This window comes from Hibiscus syriacus, unplaced genomic scaffold (assembly GCF_006381635.1).
Source record: "Hibiscus syriacus cultivar Baekdansim isolate YM2019G1 unplaced genomic scaffold, ASM638163v2 tig00111208_pilon, whole genome shotgun sequence".
Classification (NCBI taxonomy): Eukaryota; Viridiplantae; Streptophyta; class Magnoliopsida; order Malvales; family Malvaceae; genus Hibiscus; species Hibiscus syriacus.
The window spans coordinates 2,211,671-2,230,374 of NW_024063020.1; the positions used below are offsets into that span (position 1 = coordinate 2,211,671).

Sequence of the window (18,704 nt, forward strand, 5' to 3'; positions counted from 1 at the left end):
CAAAAATAAAAAGCCTAACATTAGCTATTTTCATCCTTTTGGATGTAAATGTTTTGTTTTGAACAACGGTAAAGAAAACATTGGCAAATTTGACGCTAAAAGTGATGAAGGAATTTTTCTAGGTTATTCCTTAAATTCTAAAGCTTATCGAGTATTTAATAAAAGAACTTTAGTTGTAGAAGAGTCTATACATGTTGTTTTTGATGATAATCCCCTTCCGAGGAAGGATTCTTGTGTTAATGATGATGTAGGTATTATAAATACAAATGACGTTAGACATGACGTTGGAGAATCATCATCAAAAGAAGAAACGAAAGATGAAGAAACTCATGATCCCCTCGAGAATCCAACCATTGAAGAAAGGGAAGTATCTTATCCAAGAGAGTACAACTATGTCAAGGATGGTGAGATTATAGATGATCCATCCAAAGAGGTAACAACTCGATATTCTCTTAGAAATATTTGTAATTATGTTGCATTTATTTCATGTATAGAGCCTAAAAATATTAAAGAATCATTAAATCAATTTGAGAGAAGTAAAGTATGGACATTAGTTGAAAGGCCTAGTAATAAATCTATTGTAGGTACTAGATGGGTATTTAGGAATAAGCTTGATGAGAGTGGTAATATAGTGAGAAACAAGGCTAGAATTGTTGCTCAAGGGTATACTCAAGAAGAGGGCATATACTATGATGAAACATACGCTCCCGTAGCTAGGATGGAAGCAATTAGAATGTTATTAGCATTTGCATGTTTTCATGAATTTAAATTATATCAAATTGATGTTAAAGTGCATTTTTAAATGGTTTTATAAAGGAAGAAGTGTATGTGGAACAACCTCTAGGTTTTGAAGATTCAAAATTTCTAGATCATGTTCTTAAATTGAAAAAAGCGCTTTATGGTTTAAAACAAGCTCCTAGAGCTTGGTATGCAAGATTGTCAAATTTTATAATTGAAAAAGGTTTTTCAAAAGGGAAGGTTGACACTACATTGTTTTTAAAGCACAAAGGTAAAGATTTATTAGTAGTTCAAATTTATGCTGATGATATAATATTTGGTTCTACTAATGATGTTCTTTGCCAATAATTTTCTAAGCTAATGCAAAGTGAATTCGAAATGAGCATGATGGGGGAACTGTCATTTTTCTTGGGACTCCAAATCAAGTAAAGAAAAGATGGCATCTTCATTAATCAAGCTAAATACGTCAAAGACATGCTTAAGAAGTTTGGACTGGAAAATGGAAAACCTCATGACACTCCAATGAGCTCTTCAACAAAGCTTGACTTAGATGAAGGAGGTAAATGTGTAGATGTTAAATTATATAGGTCAATGATTGGATCTCTACTTTATCTAACTGCAAGTAGACCGAACATTATGTTTAGTGTTTGCTTATGTGCTAGATTTCAATCATGCCCTAAGGAATCACATTTACTAGCTGTTAAGAGAATCTTTAGATACCTTAAGGACACTCATAGTTTAGGATTTTGGTATCCTAGAGACTCTAGCTTTAGCTTGCATGCTTTTTATGATACGGGTTATGGAGGATGCAAATTAGATAGGAAAAGCATCTCCAGTACTTGCCAATTCCTTGGAAATATGTTGATTTCTTGGTTTTCAAAGAAACAAAATTGTGTTGCAATATCTACCATTGAAGCCGAATACATTTCAGCTGGTAGTTGTTGTGCACAAGTTTTATGGATGAAACAATAACTTTTTGATTATGGAATTGAAGTTGGTACCATTCCTATCAAGTATGACAATACTAGTGCTATTTGTCTCACCAAAAATCCCATCCAACACTCTAGAACTAAGCACATTGAAATAAGACATCACTTCATTAGAGACCATGTCACTAAGGAAGATGTAGTTCTAGAATTTGTTGACACTTTGCACCAATTAGCGGATATCTTTACAAAACCTTTAGATAAGGAAAGATTTTGGACACTTAGGAGAGAATTAGGTTTGACCAACCTATCTTCACTTAGTGTTTAAAATAATTTTAGCACTTTTAAGACTAAATGAAAAATGCTAATTTTTGATTGCATTCATTGCTATTAGTTAGGGGGAGTTTATGATTCTTGATGAAAAATTAATTTTATGTTCAAATATCGTTTAAAGAATAATTTGATTGTTTGAACATGATTAATTTTCAATATATGAGTTGCCAATACCACTAGAGAAAATTAATTTAGCATTTTGTGTGTTTAAAATCGGATTTTAGCATTTTGGTGCAGAGGGAATCGATACCCCCCTGGGGTTCTGGATTTTAACACGGGCAGAACCCTTAAAACCTCAAACCCTCTTTTTCTCTCATTCACACTATTTCTCCTCCTCTACTCTCTCAAATTTCTATTTTGCTCAAATCAACGTTTTTAATCGGAATTCACTTCAAACATCATCTTCTAAACCTGCTAGCATCATTAAAATCGTGCAAACAACATCAAAATCCACTCAATCTCATCTTTCAAGGTAAAATTTTCTAAACTCTCTATTTCATTGATTTTGAACATAGGACTAGTTTTAATTAGTTCTAGGTAGAAATAGTGATCGGGCATTGATTGTTTAGTGATTAGAAACTAGATATTACAACTAATTTAATCAAAAACACAAGAATTTTCCAAAATATTTAAAATTTTCGAAATAATACAAAAAAAATGTTTTTCAAATTATTGTGTTTTGATTGAATTATGTTATGAAAACTATACATATATTATTTTTCAAAATCTTATTTTTCAATAGTTTTCAAAAACATTGCCCATTAGAATTGAATTAGAGAACCTTGAAATATTGAGGACTCAATTGAGTTCTGGGATTAATTGAATTGCATACATGTGTTTTCTAAATTGCAGGTTATCCATCCTATTCCGATTTCCTAAACCATGTCCAATCCTAAACGAGCTAGGTCATCATCTAGTCGTTCACACCGTCAACCAAATCCACCTCCAAATCCTCCTCCTATTCCTGAAATTCCAATTCCTAATCCCATTGATCATAATTTGACTATCCAAAACTCGTGCTTCAATCATCCTGATCCTAGAAATCATCATTTTTGGTATTATCAATATTTCGACTCTTACAAAATTAGAGAATAACATATCCCTTCTCGTCAAGCTATGTTAGATATTAATTTTAAATATCTTCCTCTTTTACAAGAGTGGAAATTTGATAAACTTTTTGATCTTGAACCCATTGTCTACCATCAACTTGTTCGTATCTTCTATTCTAATGTCGTTTGTGTTAAAAACCGAACTGAAACCGAAACCATAGGAGTTCGTTCCTACCTCCTAGGAAGGATCTCGATATAAAAGAAGGGATAGTGCAAGTGTCTTAGACCTTCATGAACGTTTTCTTCATCTAATGATTTCTTGGTGGTTTCGACCATCCGGAGGTCATTATTCTACTATTAGAGCCTTGGATCTTTGGTGGTTACATTGTTTTGAAAACAATATTAAAATAAACCTACCTCAGATCATCTTTGCTGAAATTGTTGAAACCGTAAATCTTGTTCCTAACAAGAAACTCTGTTCATCTCTAGTTTACGGTTGCATTTTGAGTAATTTTTTTTCGAAAGCCGGGCTTAGAGTAGGTCTAGATGCCTCCTTTCCTCTAAAGAAACAAATTAATCTTCTTTATTTAACAAGAGCGGGATGGATAAAGGATAAGGAAACTGGTGAATGGGTTCGATCGTCTGAACATACTCCGGGAGCTAGTTCTTCACGAGAGATGGCACAAACAATTAGAAATCCTCCGAGAGATGCACACAAACAACGCTTCGATGAATGAACGTATTAATGCACTCTCACACGAGATGGCCGCTATGCGAGCTCGTTTTCCTCCTCCCGATCCGGATATTTAATTCTTTGTTTAACTTTAAAACTTTGAACTAAAAGATTATTGTTTCAACATTTTGAATATTTTGGATTGTTTGATTTTGTGGATTGTTAGAATTTGGATTTGTTTGGATGTTTGAATTTATATATTTGGTTTAATTAAATTTATTGCATCATTTACAGCATGTTAAATATATGACCAATTTTGCCATATCACATTGTTTATGAATATTGATTATGAAACTAATGGCTAACGTTTCTCTTGATTGTGATCTTAGCAGCTTAAACTATATAATTAATTGGCTAAATGATTTCAAAACCTTGTTTAAAATTCTTTACAAATGTCTTTTTGATTTAACAAAAAGGGGGAGAAAGTGTTAAAGTTTTAAAGAGGAGTAAGTGTTAAAGTAAGGGGGAGTAATTTTCAAAAACGTCGGTTTTTTGATTTCAAAATCTTAAAATTACTAAAATGTTTTTTTATATCAAAAAGGGGGAGATTGTTGAAAACATTTTGATATTTCGATATAACAAATTAAGTTAAATGAATTTTAAGATTGTGCAATAAGGCTTTCTAAGTATATTTGATATAATTATTCGAATATCAAAACATTACTCTAAATCTTTCGAAAATCATTTTTAATCCTTACTCAAGTGTAAAATTAAGTTTTAATCTTAAAACAATTTCAAAATAATTTTATAAAGTATTTTGAACCATTTCAAAGCCAAAAATTCCAGATTGCTCAGAGGGAACCGATTCCCCCCCCCAAGGGGGTACCGATTCCCCCTGAATGGTTTGGCTCCGAGAATTCCAGTATGCTCGGAGGGAACCGATTCCCCCCCCCCCGTGTAACGGTCGAAATATTTGAATTTTACACTTAGGGAACCGATTCCCCCCCCCACTCCAAACTGTTTTATTAATTGATTTCACACTAAAATGGCTATATTATCTTCATTAATGATCCCCAACGTTAAGAAATGATTCAAGGTGTATTTAAGCAAGCTTAGAAGCCATTGATCAAGAATAAGAAACATCAAGCAACTAGAATCAAGAGAGAATCAAAGAGAAAGCATCAAACCTCAAGTTTGAGCATTTCAAGCCTATTTTTCATTCAATATTCATCTTGCTTTCAAGAACACTTATTATGCTCAATTGTATTCATTTTTTAGTGTTCTTTTCTTTGTTCTAGAATTGTGCAAGCAATCTACCTTGTGAGGATTTCCTTGTAAGTTTGCAAATTTGTATTGTTCTCTTTGGGAGAGAGTGTTCTCAAGAATTTGGGGTATAATTCTTGAGGGTTTGTAAGGTTACTCTTTGTCCTCAAAAGAAAGACAAATTAGTGAATTTGTGGAAAATCCATAGTGTGGATAGCTAAGGTAGTGGACGTAGACTTTGGTTGAGAAAGTCGAACCACTCTAAATCACTGTGCAATTTCTTTCAATTTTCTGCAAAAGCTTCCACCAAAATTTTTATTGCCAATTCACCCCCCTCTTGGCCAATTCCGTCAATCGATTAACTCAACACAAAAAAATAACATCTACCCTCACATGCTGACTACCCATATATGGTTTACTGCATCCTACCCATACATGCTTTCTACCTCCATGCCTTGTTATGCACAATAATCCTAACCACATGATATCTAATTCACTTTCTTTTTCGAAATAAACATAACCGCATGACATCTAGTTCCCATGCATTTATTCAAAAATATTGAATTACCCTAGACCTACAAAAGCTTTTCCTTGTGTTCTCTCCTCACGGGGTTTCTAAGGTCTGGTAAGGTTAATTTAAGTTTTGAGTTCACTATATGCTAGGCTCATCTCTAGGGCAAGAGGTACTCAAATTGTCCTTGTCGGTGCCCCTTGGGATGCCAAACCCTTAATCTGGCACATCATATACTTATACGGATCGAGTTCAATTCGAGGAGGTACATTTCCTTATGTCCATACGAAGATGATTACCTTCATGAGGACCATAAGGTATGTGCCCCGGAGTGATCAACTATCCCATGCGGAAGTGAAAACCACACGAGGGGGTGGCTTCTCACTCCTACTTAAATGGGACGGAGCGGGGTTTTAGCTCAATGTCATGCAAATGCAAGCTGTGCAATGTGTGAGGAAAAGCATATATATATATATATAATATAAGCAGGCAACACAAAAAAGAGTTCTCAAATCCTTTATACTTATTTAATCTGAAAACATTAGCAAGTAAATCAGTACAACTATTTAGTGGTTAATCAAATTATAACGTAAAATAAATCAAAACTCCTAAAGGATCTCAAATTAAATTAGGGCGAATTTACATTTTTTATTGCAAAGAAAACTAATTAATTAATTAATGGCATGACTCTCAAACGTTCCCAACGAAGTCGCCAAGCTGTCAAGATATTCCTTTTAAAATCTAAGTGTCAATTAAAAGAACGAGATTTTATAAAAACATTTTCCTCGAATAATTTGGAACTCGAGTTTAAAAACAATAAAATCGATTGGTGGAGTCGCCACCAATATTTGATTAGGGTGTGATTGATACTTGTCATTTTAATAAAAATATTAATTTTAATTAAAACAACAATTTTAAGGTATGCGTTACAAAAAAATTGAGTATGGGAATCAGTTATGTGTGGGGAAGGATTAGCACCACCCCACAATGCCCTAAATCGATACCTAAGTAATTAATTAGTTGTCTTTGCAATGAAACTTATAAATTCGAATGTATTTTAATTTAGGACCCCTTTTAAACATATACAAAGTAAGAGAAAACTTAAATCCATACATCAAATGAATACAATTAATTAACTATTTTACCAACATTTAATAAGAATAAGGATGTCCAATTATTTAAAGACATCGAGATTGGACCTTAGATTCAATCTAATTTTTATTGCAAAGACAACTAATTTTTATTCCCCAGTGGAGTCGCCAAGTTGTTGAGACGATCCTTTTAAAATCTAAGTGTTAATTAAAAAATTGAGATTTTATAAAAATGTTCGCCTCGAATAATTTGGGAATCGAGTTTAAAAACAATAAAATCGGTTCGTGGAGTCGCCACCAATCTTTAATTAGGGTGCGATTGGGCATCCAAAAAATATTTTTTATTTTAATAAAAATATTAATTTTAATTGAAACAACAATTTTAAGGTATGCGTTACCAAAAATTTGTGTTTGGAAATCGGTTCCGCGCGGGGAAGGATTAGCACCCCCACAACGCGCTAAATCAGTACTTAATTAATTAGTTAGTTGTCTTTGCAATAAAACTTATAAATTCAAATGTAATTTAATTTAGGACCCCTTTTAAACATATACAAAGTAAGAAAAAACTTAAATCCATACATCAAATGAATACAATTAATTAAACTATTTTGCCAACCTTTAATGAGTATAAGGATGTTAAATTATTTAAAGACATCGAGACTGGACCTTAGATCCGATCTAACAGTCATTCTCGATTAATTTAATTACAAGAACATAATCTTTTTCTCAGTCCAAAATTTTAAATGAAATCAATTTTATTTGTTTCGTTTGATAGGATACCTTTTTATTTTAAGTCATTAAAACAATCACTTACGATTAACTTAAAATAAAAATATATTACCTTTAATCCCATTATTTGATTCAAATCCAAGTAATACTTATGAGGATATCATGCAAATTAAATCAAATTAAACCCTAAACCTATATGCACCAAATTACACATTCACATGATATCAAGTAACCAAATTTAAAAACAAATGAAATTATTAGAAATATTTGTTTTAAGACAAAAGAGAAAGAAACAAATCCGAAAAAACAAAACATTAATCAACATTTTTTTAAGGAAACTAAAATAAAAGAAAATAGGAAATCCCCACAGAAATATGCGAACGAATTTAGGGAAATAAAAAATTTGAGTATTATTACAAGAATTAATTTTATGCATACTAGTAAATTAGGAAACAATAAACTTGTTTAGTAAAGAAAAAAATATTAAAAAATAAAAGAAATAAAGTATAAAAATAAAGAGGGTAAATTTACACAGCCAATTAATAATAAAAATCAAATAAACATGGAAACATAATTAAAATAAATAAATGAAACTTCAAATAAAAAATAAAATAAAAAACTAAAGGATGAAGCGACCAAAACGTATGCATGTTAATAATAAGAAGCAAAACTATCAAATAATATAAGTATAGGGGCCAAATTTCTAATAACCACATGCATGAATGGACGAAAATAAAAAAAACATGAAAAACTATCAGTCATAAACATAAAGCATAAAAACCATCAACAAACATGAAAAGAGGATTAATATAAGACATGCATGAAACTAGGAGGACCAAACATGTAAATAATTCATAACATAAAATATTAAATAGAGTTGTGACTAAAATGTAAACCAAATAAAATTAGAAGCTCAAAACCAAAACAAATAAAGCTATATTCAGTGACTAAAGGTAATTCTTACAAACATTGGATGACCAGAAACAAATAAAATCGGTGGGTTTACTGGCCACAAAGACCGACAATGTCTGCCAGTCGCCGGCACTGGAGAGGGGAAATAAGGGCACCGATCGAAGGGGCTTGACCTCCTGAGCAAGGATTCGAGCTCCATTTAGTATAAAAAGGCCTTCAACGTCATATATCTAATAAGATTCTTTCGGCTCTTTGAACTTCGATGAACCTCGAAGCACTCCGACGATGAGCGAACAAGCTAAATTCCCTTCCCTTTTTTCTTTTTCTTTTCAGTTATGATCTCTCTCTCTCTCTCTTGTTTTTACTTGTTCCAATCTGTTAGTGCTATGTCCTCATTTTTTTTCAATCACCTTTTATTGTGGTTGCTTATTTTTTCTTCATGGTGGTTAGAGTTTGGTGAAGACAGAGGAAACATGATGGTTGAGGCTAGGATTGGTCGGTAGAGGAATGGGGATCTTAGATTTTTAGGGATCAATTGTTTTTTTTAATATTTTTACTTTTTTATTTTAATGTTGATTTGGTATATTGGGTTGATTTGGTTGCAGGAATGATGATGATAAATTGATGGATAACGAGAATGGCTTCATCGGTGATGGGTAGTGACGGCAGCGATGGGTTTTTCGGTTAGCAGTGGGAGCGGTGGTGGAAGACTAGGTCTAGGGTAAGGTAGATTACAAAAGTTTGTATTTTTTTGGTTTGGACCTAATTATTTGGGTCTATTGGATTGTAACATTGGGCCTACAAAAAAGAAATTAAATATAAATTAATGTAATAATAATAATAATAATAATAATAATATGTAAAAAAAAATTTAATCCGGACAAAACGGCCGTCTGCACCTAAATCCTAGCTTCTCTTAGTCGACCGAAAAATCCCAAATATTTGCCCCATTAATCATACGATCTTGTTGGCCGATGATGAGTCGCATATCTTCATTCAAGACCTGCATCGATCATGCATATAAATCAATATAAAATATTAGCGCTAAACAGATATTTAAATAGTAGTCTATTATAAGAATAAAAACACGTTGTTATATATTAGGAAGATAGTAAAAATGCAAAAAAATATCATTGAAGTAATGTTTATGTTGATTACAATGCAAGGATAGTTTTATACACAATACAAGCAGCCCATAAACATTCTAACAGACTAACAAATCCTAATAGCTTAACAACTTCATAACTTCCTCTTAACAGCTATTGCCAACGTGGCATATCCATCATGACATGGAAATCAGGACTTGCTTTCCTCATTCTGCTAATATTCTCCCTGCTTCTTCTCGTCTTCTGAATTAGACTTGATGAACACATATTTTGGATCGAAACTCTTCAAACGCGGTTTTGGTCAATGGCTTAGTGAACCCATCAGCTATTTGATGCATGGCTGGAACGTAGCTAACACTTAGCTAATCTGTTGCAACTTTCTCACGCACAAAGTGGACATCAAGGTCAACATGCTTAGACTAAGCATGGTATACTGGATTCACACTCATGGCCACAACACTGGTGTTGTCATACCAGACATTGGCTTATGACTCTGATGAATACCAAGGTCAGACAAAAGTGCTTGAATCCATGTTTTATCAGAAACCATTTTTGCTACACTCTTGTATTCAACCTTTATTGTGGATAGAGATAATGTTCTTTATTTTTTCGAGCACCAAGTAACAAGACACTTTCCAAGAAATACCCCATATCCAGTGATAGAGCGCTTATCATCAATACTAGCACCGTAATCTGCATCAGCAAAAGCAGTTATGTCTGATCCATGACCAACTGGTGAAAATAGAAGTCCAAAGTTAAGTGTCAATGATAGATAACGCAATATTCTTTTTACTGCGACAAAATGAGTTTCTCTTGGTGCATGCATGTGTTGAGAAACTTGTCCCACACTAAATGAAATGTCTGGTCTTGTATAGAAAACATACAGAAGTGAACCAACTATACTCCTATATTCACTAGCATTCTGAATTAGTTCACCTTCTTCATGGGAAAGTTTAGGAGACACTACCATTGGTGTGGCACGGCTTGTTGCATTCGATATTCCGGTTTTCTCTAATAGTTCCAAGACATATTTTTTTGACTCAACATAACCGAGTTTTTGAGATGTTTGACCTCAATTCCTAGGAAGAAGCTCAACTCCCCAAGATCCTTTAGTGAAAATCGATTATGTAGCATTAAAATAAACTCCTGTATAACATTAAGGTCTTGTCATGTAATGATTATATCATCTACAGATACAAGAACATAGATATAGCCACCATCAACACGCTGGATAAACAAAGATGAGTCTGATCGAGACACTACAAATCCCATATGCAATAGATTATCCTTAAGTTTAGCATGCCAATTGTGAGGTTCCTGTCCAAGACTATGAAGTGCCTTTTTAAGCTTACAAACAAGCGGTTGACCAAGATCATCATCTTGCTCAAACCCAGGAGGTTGTTGTATGTACACCTCCTCACTTAAATCTCCATTAAGGAAAGAATTATTGATATCAACATGTTAAAGTTTCCATCCATTAGAGACTGTTATAGCTAGTATTGTGTTAAATGTTGAAAACCGAACTACATGACTGAAAGTGTCCTTGAAATCCTGGCCTGGAACTTGTGAGTACCCATTAGCAACCAAACGTGCTTTATACCTATTTACTGATCCATCAGGGTTGTGCTTAACCCGAAAATGTGATTTACACCCCACAACCATTCTATCTTTAGGGAGTTTAACCAGTATCCATGTACCATTATTAAGCAAGGCATTGTACTCATCATGTACTGCTATAGCCCAGTGAGGGGACTAAAGAGCAGCACCAATTGTAGTAGGAACATCATCATCCATTACACTTGAAAGCACCTTAGGCTTGAAAATCCTATATCGACTACGTGTTATCATATGATGAACACGAGTTTGGGAAGTACCATCAACAGATTCAGAGGTGACAGGAAACATCTGGCTTAGGAACATTACCTTGTATACCATCATTTGGCATACTGTCAGTATCTGTATCCATATCAATAAATGCATCAGGTGCAGCCTCTTCTGAATCAGTAGCATCAGAGGTATGTTGTAAAATGTCATAAAACATATGCTGAGATTTATCATTGACCACCTCGACCACATTAGGAACCACTGCACCATCATCTTCTTCATGTACAGTAGTTATATTAGGTAAGTGATGTGGAGATTGACAACAAGAGTTTCTGACTGTTGTAACAATTCAAAGTGACTGAGTATTCGAACTAGTGTTGACTGCAGAATTCAAAGAATCACAACATTTTCCTGCAAATGGAAAGACAAATTTGTTAAACACAACATGACGAGAGAAACATTTACTCATCCATCGGGTGCCAAACATTAGAAACCTTTGTGCTGAGGACTAACTCCCAGATAAGTACACACTTGAGACCTGAAGGACAATTTATGCTTTTGGAATATTCTCAGGTGAGGAAAGCATTGGCAACAAAAAACCTTCATCATAGAATATTCAGGTTTTTTTCAAAGAGTTTTTCAAATGGTGAAACATCTTGTAGCACTTTAGTAGGCAGGCGATTAATTAGATACACTACTAAAATAACAACATATGACCAATACTTGATTGGTAAAGATGCCTTAGCTAACAGACCAATGTCAGTTCGAAAATATGACGGTGTTTTCTCTCTACTACATCGTTTTTTTCAGAAGTATGAGGACATGTGAGCCTGTGCACAATGCCATCTCGAGCTAGCAATGGTGAAATACTGCAAAAATCATCACCCAGTCTGTCTGTAGTACTTTGATAGTACTCCCAAATTGATTAGCTACAAGTTTATGAAATATTTGGAACACTAGGTATGCTTCATCTTTATGTTTCAACAGGTAAATCCAAGTATGGCAAGTAAATGCATCCACAAAGGAGATGTAAAACCTAAATCCATTTGAAGACACATGTGGTGGTCCCCATAAATCTGAGTACACAAGTTCAAACGAGGAAGCTACCATTATATTTGATTCATTAAAAGGTAGTTTATGATTTTTGCCCAAATGGCATGCAATACATTCTCTATTTACATGAGGATGAATTTTAACACATAGTTCAGAAGCTAACTTTGATAGAGTCTCAACAACTGGATGACCAAGACACTGGCGCCAAAGCTCATCCAATGAAGTTGATTCTAATTTGGCATTTTCTTGTGCTACATGAACTTCTAATGGTTTGTTATTCATAGCAAATGAATATAAGCCATCATTTTCTTCACCTTGAAGCAACAACCTTCCAGTAGCTTCATCTCGAACACAACATCGATTGGCATAAAACTGAATGAAAACATAATTATCCCTAGCAAGCTTAGAAACCGAAAGCAAATTCTCGGTTATTTGTGGCACATGCAGCAAATCATTCAAGAAAAGTACACGTGAAGAAGCATTTACGTAAGCATGGCCCACCAAAGCAACATCAAGAGACATACCATTCCCAATTAAAAGCTGACCTGGACCACGATACTCAGAAGAATTCATCACCTTATTAGCATCTGCAGTAACATGATGTGTGGCTCCTGTATCAACCACCCAACGCTCAGATTGCATAGAAGCTGCATAAGCTTGTGGTTGATCACCTACAACTGAAACATTCCTTCTCTTGGCACAACACTCACAGCCATCATCAGTGGATGAAACTATAAAGTTGCCAGAAAAAGGGGTAGTTTTGTATTAAGACTGATATTGGCCTTGATTAACAGAAGTAACACATGAGAAGTCTTTATCATATTTATGACAACATCGATGAACCAGGTGGCCAACCTTTCCACAAAGTTGACACTGAACCCTGGATCTGCCATGCCCTCTACCACTAGTTTAAGAATATAAGAATAACCAGACCTCTGATCAAAACTATTAGTCACCATTGAAGTATATCTTACCTCACCTTGTGCAACATTTGCACTCATAGGAAAAGTTTCAAGCTAGTCATCAAAACTAGCTACTGACTAACGACAGTTTCCCTCATGGATGTGATGATTGCCATGAAAGGTTGATATTCTCGAGAAAGCCCTTTCAAAATGCTTGTTATTTGTTTAACTTGAGGAACGGTACTGCCACATGAGGCTAGAGCATCACATACCTCCTTTACACGAGTAAGGTAAGTTCGCATATTGTCACCTCTTTTCTTTAAGGATTGAAGCTTGTAATGAAGGCTCATAACGGATATCGTTGAACGGTTGGAAAAGAAATGAAGGAATGTATTCCAAACAGTTGTTGCCGTTTCAGCGCCAACAAACTGAGGAATGAGATGAGAAATGATTGTGGACAGCAACCATGAGGCAAGAGCACTGTCTTGAGCCACAAAATCTTCATATTCATCATTGACATGAATAGTGCCATCATCATCAACCACTGTCTCCGGCGGAGTCATCGCTGCTCCTGTAAGTAACCATTCCAACCGATGACTTCTGATGGAGCAAAATCTGCTGCTTCCAAAGAAGAAAATTCATTTCATCCAGAACTACATTTACCTTCTTGTTGGTAAATGATTTCGAACTCATAGTGAACTCCATCAAGAACTGCTTAAGCAGCGGAAGTCGATCATAAAGCCCCAAGATCAATGGCGAATGATACCATATTAGGAAGATAATAAAAATGCAGAAAATATCATTGAAGTAATGATTATGTTGATTACAATTCAAGGATTGTTTTATACACAATACAAGCAGCCCATAACCATTCTAACAGACTAACCAATCCTAACAGCTTAACAACTTCCTAACTTCCTCTTAACAGCTATTGCCAACATGGCTTATCCATCGTGACATGGCAAGCAGGACTTGCTTTCCTCATTATGCTAATATTATATAATGATAAATGTGTCATTTGTAATCGTTATTGTACTATTGTAATGCAGCCAAAACCATGATCACAATCACAAGTTAAATCCCCGGCGACAAGCATGGTTGATAGAGGGAAAACGGTATTAAAGAATTTTTAGCTGCTTGTGCGAAATGCCTCTATAAATAATGGATAAAAGTAAAATGCTTCAAATAGGAGCAAAATCGAGCGACATTCTATATAATAGTCTCGTCCAATTTCTCGATGATGGTATGCATACATAAAGCTCCTAAAGGTGTCTTGTGCTTTCTTTGGTACTTTGTCCTTTGAGTTTTCCCGGCTTCGATATGCCGATGGTCGAAAGCATCATACACGGTGATTGGAATTTCATATCGATCGGATAACGGTCCCATATCCTTTGAGACCAGATGCAGGCGTCATTGTACTGCAATGGTTGGATTACACAGTAAGTAAGATATATAGTTGAATCATTTGCCGAATTGATTGCAAAAACGAACCTTGGCACCGTCCATCCGTTGACAAATGCAGAAGTGTGAACAAACGGTGCATGAATTTCCATGACAAGCATACCTTGGACATGGATTTCGAATTCAGGACGAGGTTGTAAAGAATGAAGCGTCGCCGTCTGAGGGTTATCCTTGGGACAAATCCAGACCATTCCCTCTTGCTCAAGGCAGGGCTATGATCTTATCTTCACATTGAGTAATCGAGTAGATGGCATTTTTTCACATTTCCCATTAGTTGCGTATTCACAGCATAATACACAAGAGTGTTTAATAAAAAAAAATTAAAATATAATGTCAAAATTCACCTTTAATATTTAATAAAATTGTCATTTTAATTCTTTTTTGAAATATTTTAGCACCAATATTTCATTTTGAGAAAAAATACCTCTTATTGTATTGAAACTTTTAGTTAACTAACTGTAAATGTTTATCACTAATGTGACGAGTCCTACATGTTCAAAGTGATGACGTAACATGTTTTATGTCATCACTTTAAAAATGAGTTCTACATGTTCAAAGTGATGACGTAGCATGTTTTATGTCATCACTTTAAAAATGTGACAATATCATAGCATCACTTTATACATATGACAATAGCACGCCATTTTATACACGTAACGTGCGTCACACCATCACTTTAGACACGTGACAATGGCACGTCGTCATTTTAGATACAAGGCATATGTCACGTTATAACATTAGGCTTATAAGACTTATCACATCAACAATAAACGTTGCTCATTAGTCTGTTAAAACTAAAATCATAATAAATATGAAAATTAACCGCCATCTAATCATGTCAAATCATCAAGAATAAAATACTAGATTGCGGAACCGTACTTGAATTAATTGATATGTTAAAATCCTTGAATCTTTCTTTGGTTGTGATCATCGAAAAAGATAAAATTCTCCTTAGTATAAACTCTATGACGAGGATAAGAGTAAATACTAGACTGTCTATTTCCTGGGGACCATGACCCTTTTATATAGCAGATTTAAGAATTAGCTATTACATGTACTTATAACTCTGCTCCTCATCGAATTATAAATACAAGTTTAACAATATCTACACTTTTATTTCCTTGGTACTTCTAATACCTTTTGATAATATAATTAGTTACTTAATTTATGTCATATTTTACGATAAAAATATACATTATGAATATGTGCCAATAATTATAGATTTTAATCTAACATAGTCTTCTAATGTTTTTTATCAAACTTAGAATAATTTTCCATCAACATTGGATACCAACGGTAGGGGCATTGGATGCGACCCTCGTTAACATGCTTCATTGGACTCTGTTGCAGACCTCGGATCCTCAACATCAAAGGGAGTTCTGCACTGGCTCGATCTCGACACAGAAAACACTCTAACACCCTTTTTAATGCCCATAATTAAAAGATTTAACAAATAAATAAGCTCATTCGGGTCGTTAAACTAGGAAATAAAGTGGACAAATTTATTGAAAAGTGTTCTTCCTTCATGCAAAAAAGAAAACTAATCTCATAATTTAGCAGGAAAAAAAAAGTGGTACCTTTTTAGAACAAGTAATGTTGCATGATCTTGTAAAGATATTGGAAATGGCAAAGCAGCAGCAGTGGCCATGGCTGTCTTGGCGCTTCAGAAAGTTGGTGGCAAAGGAAGAAGGAAAGTGGGAGGCATAGAGATTAGAGGTGAATAAAATTCGATTTGACTCGAAAAATTGAATTTTTTTCAATTTCGAGTTATTCGATTCAACTTAAATTACCGATTCGATTTTCAAGTTTGAGTCGAGTTAAAATTTTAAAATTTCGAGTAACTCGAAAAAACTAAAAATTTGAATAAATATTTTGAAAATTTTGGAATTTGGTTCCCGATTTTAAATTTGAATAAATAATTTGAAAATTTTTAAATTTGAATAATTTTTAATCGAGTTAAAATTTTAAAATTTTGAGTAACTCAAATAAATATTTTATAATTCTAGATTTGCATGTGATCTATTAAATAACATTATAATGTGAATCTATATATATATATATGGTTAGAGAAAATCAAAAATTTGAAAGCAATTTATAACATAATATTGTAAATAATTATAACTAAATTTGCATAGAAACTCAAAAAACTAGACTCGAAATTTTTTTAAATTAAATTGAAGTCATAAAATATGACTCATCAACTCGATAATTTGAAATTTTTTAAATCAACTCGACTTGACTCGATTAAATGGTAATAGAGAGACTGAAACAAGCTGGGACTTTGTGGGTAATGCATTTACGTTGAGTACAATTATATCTTTCTCTATATCTGTATCTATCTAGTGAGAAATTTTTTCATAGTTTTCGCTCACCATATTATCCATAGTCTCAGTGAATCACTTCTATCAATTTTAAAATAATTTTAAAATAACTGTCAACTTTTTATTTACATGTAGGAAAGAGGTGAAGATTCACTTTGAAAAACATGAGATAAGAAAATGTTATTGGTTGAGACCACGAATAACATGGTAAGTTATATCCATCTAATAATTTTTCATGTCTTGTTGTTTTTGTGTTTTGTCATGTGGTTTGTTTTTCATAATTAGAACTAGCTTTCCATCCCCCGCCTAACGCGTTGAGATGGTAATTGGGTTATTCGAACAAGATTTGGGTCCTGTTTTTTTATGGGATTATTTTGGGTTTAACTATTTCGGTTTAGATTTGATTTGGATCGAAATAGATATGGTTCAAGTTTAGTTTGAGTCTATAAAAATTCAATTCAGGTCGAGTATCGGGTCGGGTCAAAATCAGATCGGTTGGTTTTCGATTCGGGTTAATATCATATCAATTGTCTTTGAGTCGGGTCAATATTAGGTCGGGTCAACCATTAGATTTTCGGTTCAATTTGGGTCGATTTCAATTCAAGTCGACCTTTAGATTTTCGGGTCAACCTTTAGATTTTCAAGTCAACCATTATCGCTCTTTGTTGTCATAACTTTCGGTATTGCTCTTTATTATTTATAATTCAAGAATTTTATGTGAATATATATTGTCACATCTCAAATTCAGACCTATAAGTTTGAGTTTTAATTAATTGAATCAATAAATCTTTAAAATCAAGAATTTTATGTGAATATATATTTTCATAATCTAATTTCAGATCTAGAAATGATTTCATCATATATGAGATGATCTTTTAATGGAGGAAATATCATTGAACCATTAATTTACTACTAAAAGTGATGGTTAACTAGTAGTATAATATAAAATGAGAATAAAACATACATCATTTTATTATTTATCAATGCTAAAAATAGAAAATAATAAATTATTCATTCTCTTAGACTAAATTATCGGGACAAAATCGGGTCGAAGTTTGGTTTGAATCAAATATGGATAAACTACATATTTGTTATTTTTAGTTCGGGCTAATTTCGGTTCGAATTACTTTCGGTCCAACTAAAGTTCGGGTAAACTTTAGTTCGATTAGTGTTATTTTGGGTCAAATTTACCAGTTAACGCGAGCTTTTTTACTCAAGTATATATAAAAGTTAATATTAAAAATTACATTCATTTTTAGATGATTTTTTGAATTGAATCTTTTGTCTCGCGTAAGACAAATGTGTTTTAGAGGTTACACTTTCTACTTATGTTATGGCGGTACAGATATAGACTAGACTAAAAGAAAAGAAAGATAAAAGGAGACAAAAATATAAAAAAATATATATAAAAGGAGACAAAAATATTAAAAAAATATATATATAAATATATAAATTTTGTCTAAAAAAATAAAGGTGCACGATTTGCGTATAAGACACATATTTGCATAAGCAGGAGACGAACAATAACAACACATGTATATATTAATCTTATTTTTTTTAATCAATCAATAAATGTTTGTTTAAAAGAATATATTTATAAAATTTTTAACATTTGGAATGGGTTCTCCGGTTAAAGAAGGTGTGGCAGACCTAGAAGTGCTATCGGAATCCAGAATTCCCCCGATGCTGGTCGATGCTGCCAAGAAGGTGCGTTTCAAAGAAATCGGTAATGAGATAGATAGTGAAACTGACATTGTCATTGATAACCAGGCGACAGGCCCCCTCTTTTGTGTCGATACTGACTGTTAATCA

At 33.5% G+C, this 18,704-nt stretch overlaps 1 pseudogene; it reads right to left on the reverse strand.

Annotated features, from left to right (window-relative positions):
• Nucleotides 1-9,096: 9,096 nt before the first annotated feature.
• Nucleotides 9,097-16,219, reverse strand: LOC120155920 (annotated as a pseudogene).
• Nucleotides 16,220-18,704: the final 2,485 nt, after the last annotated feature.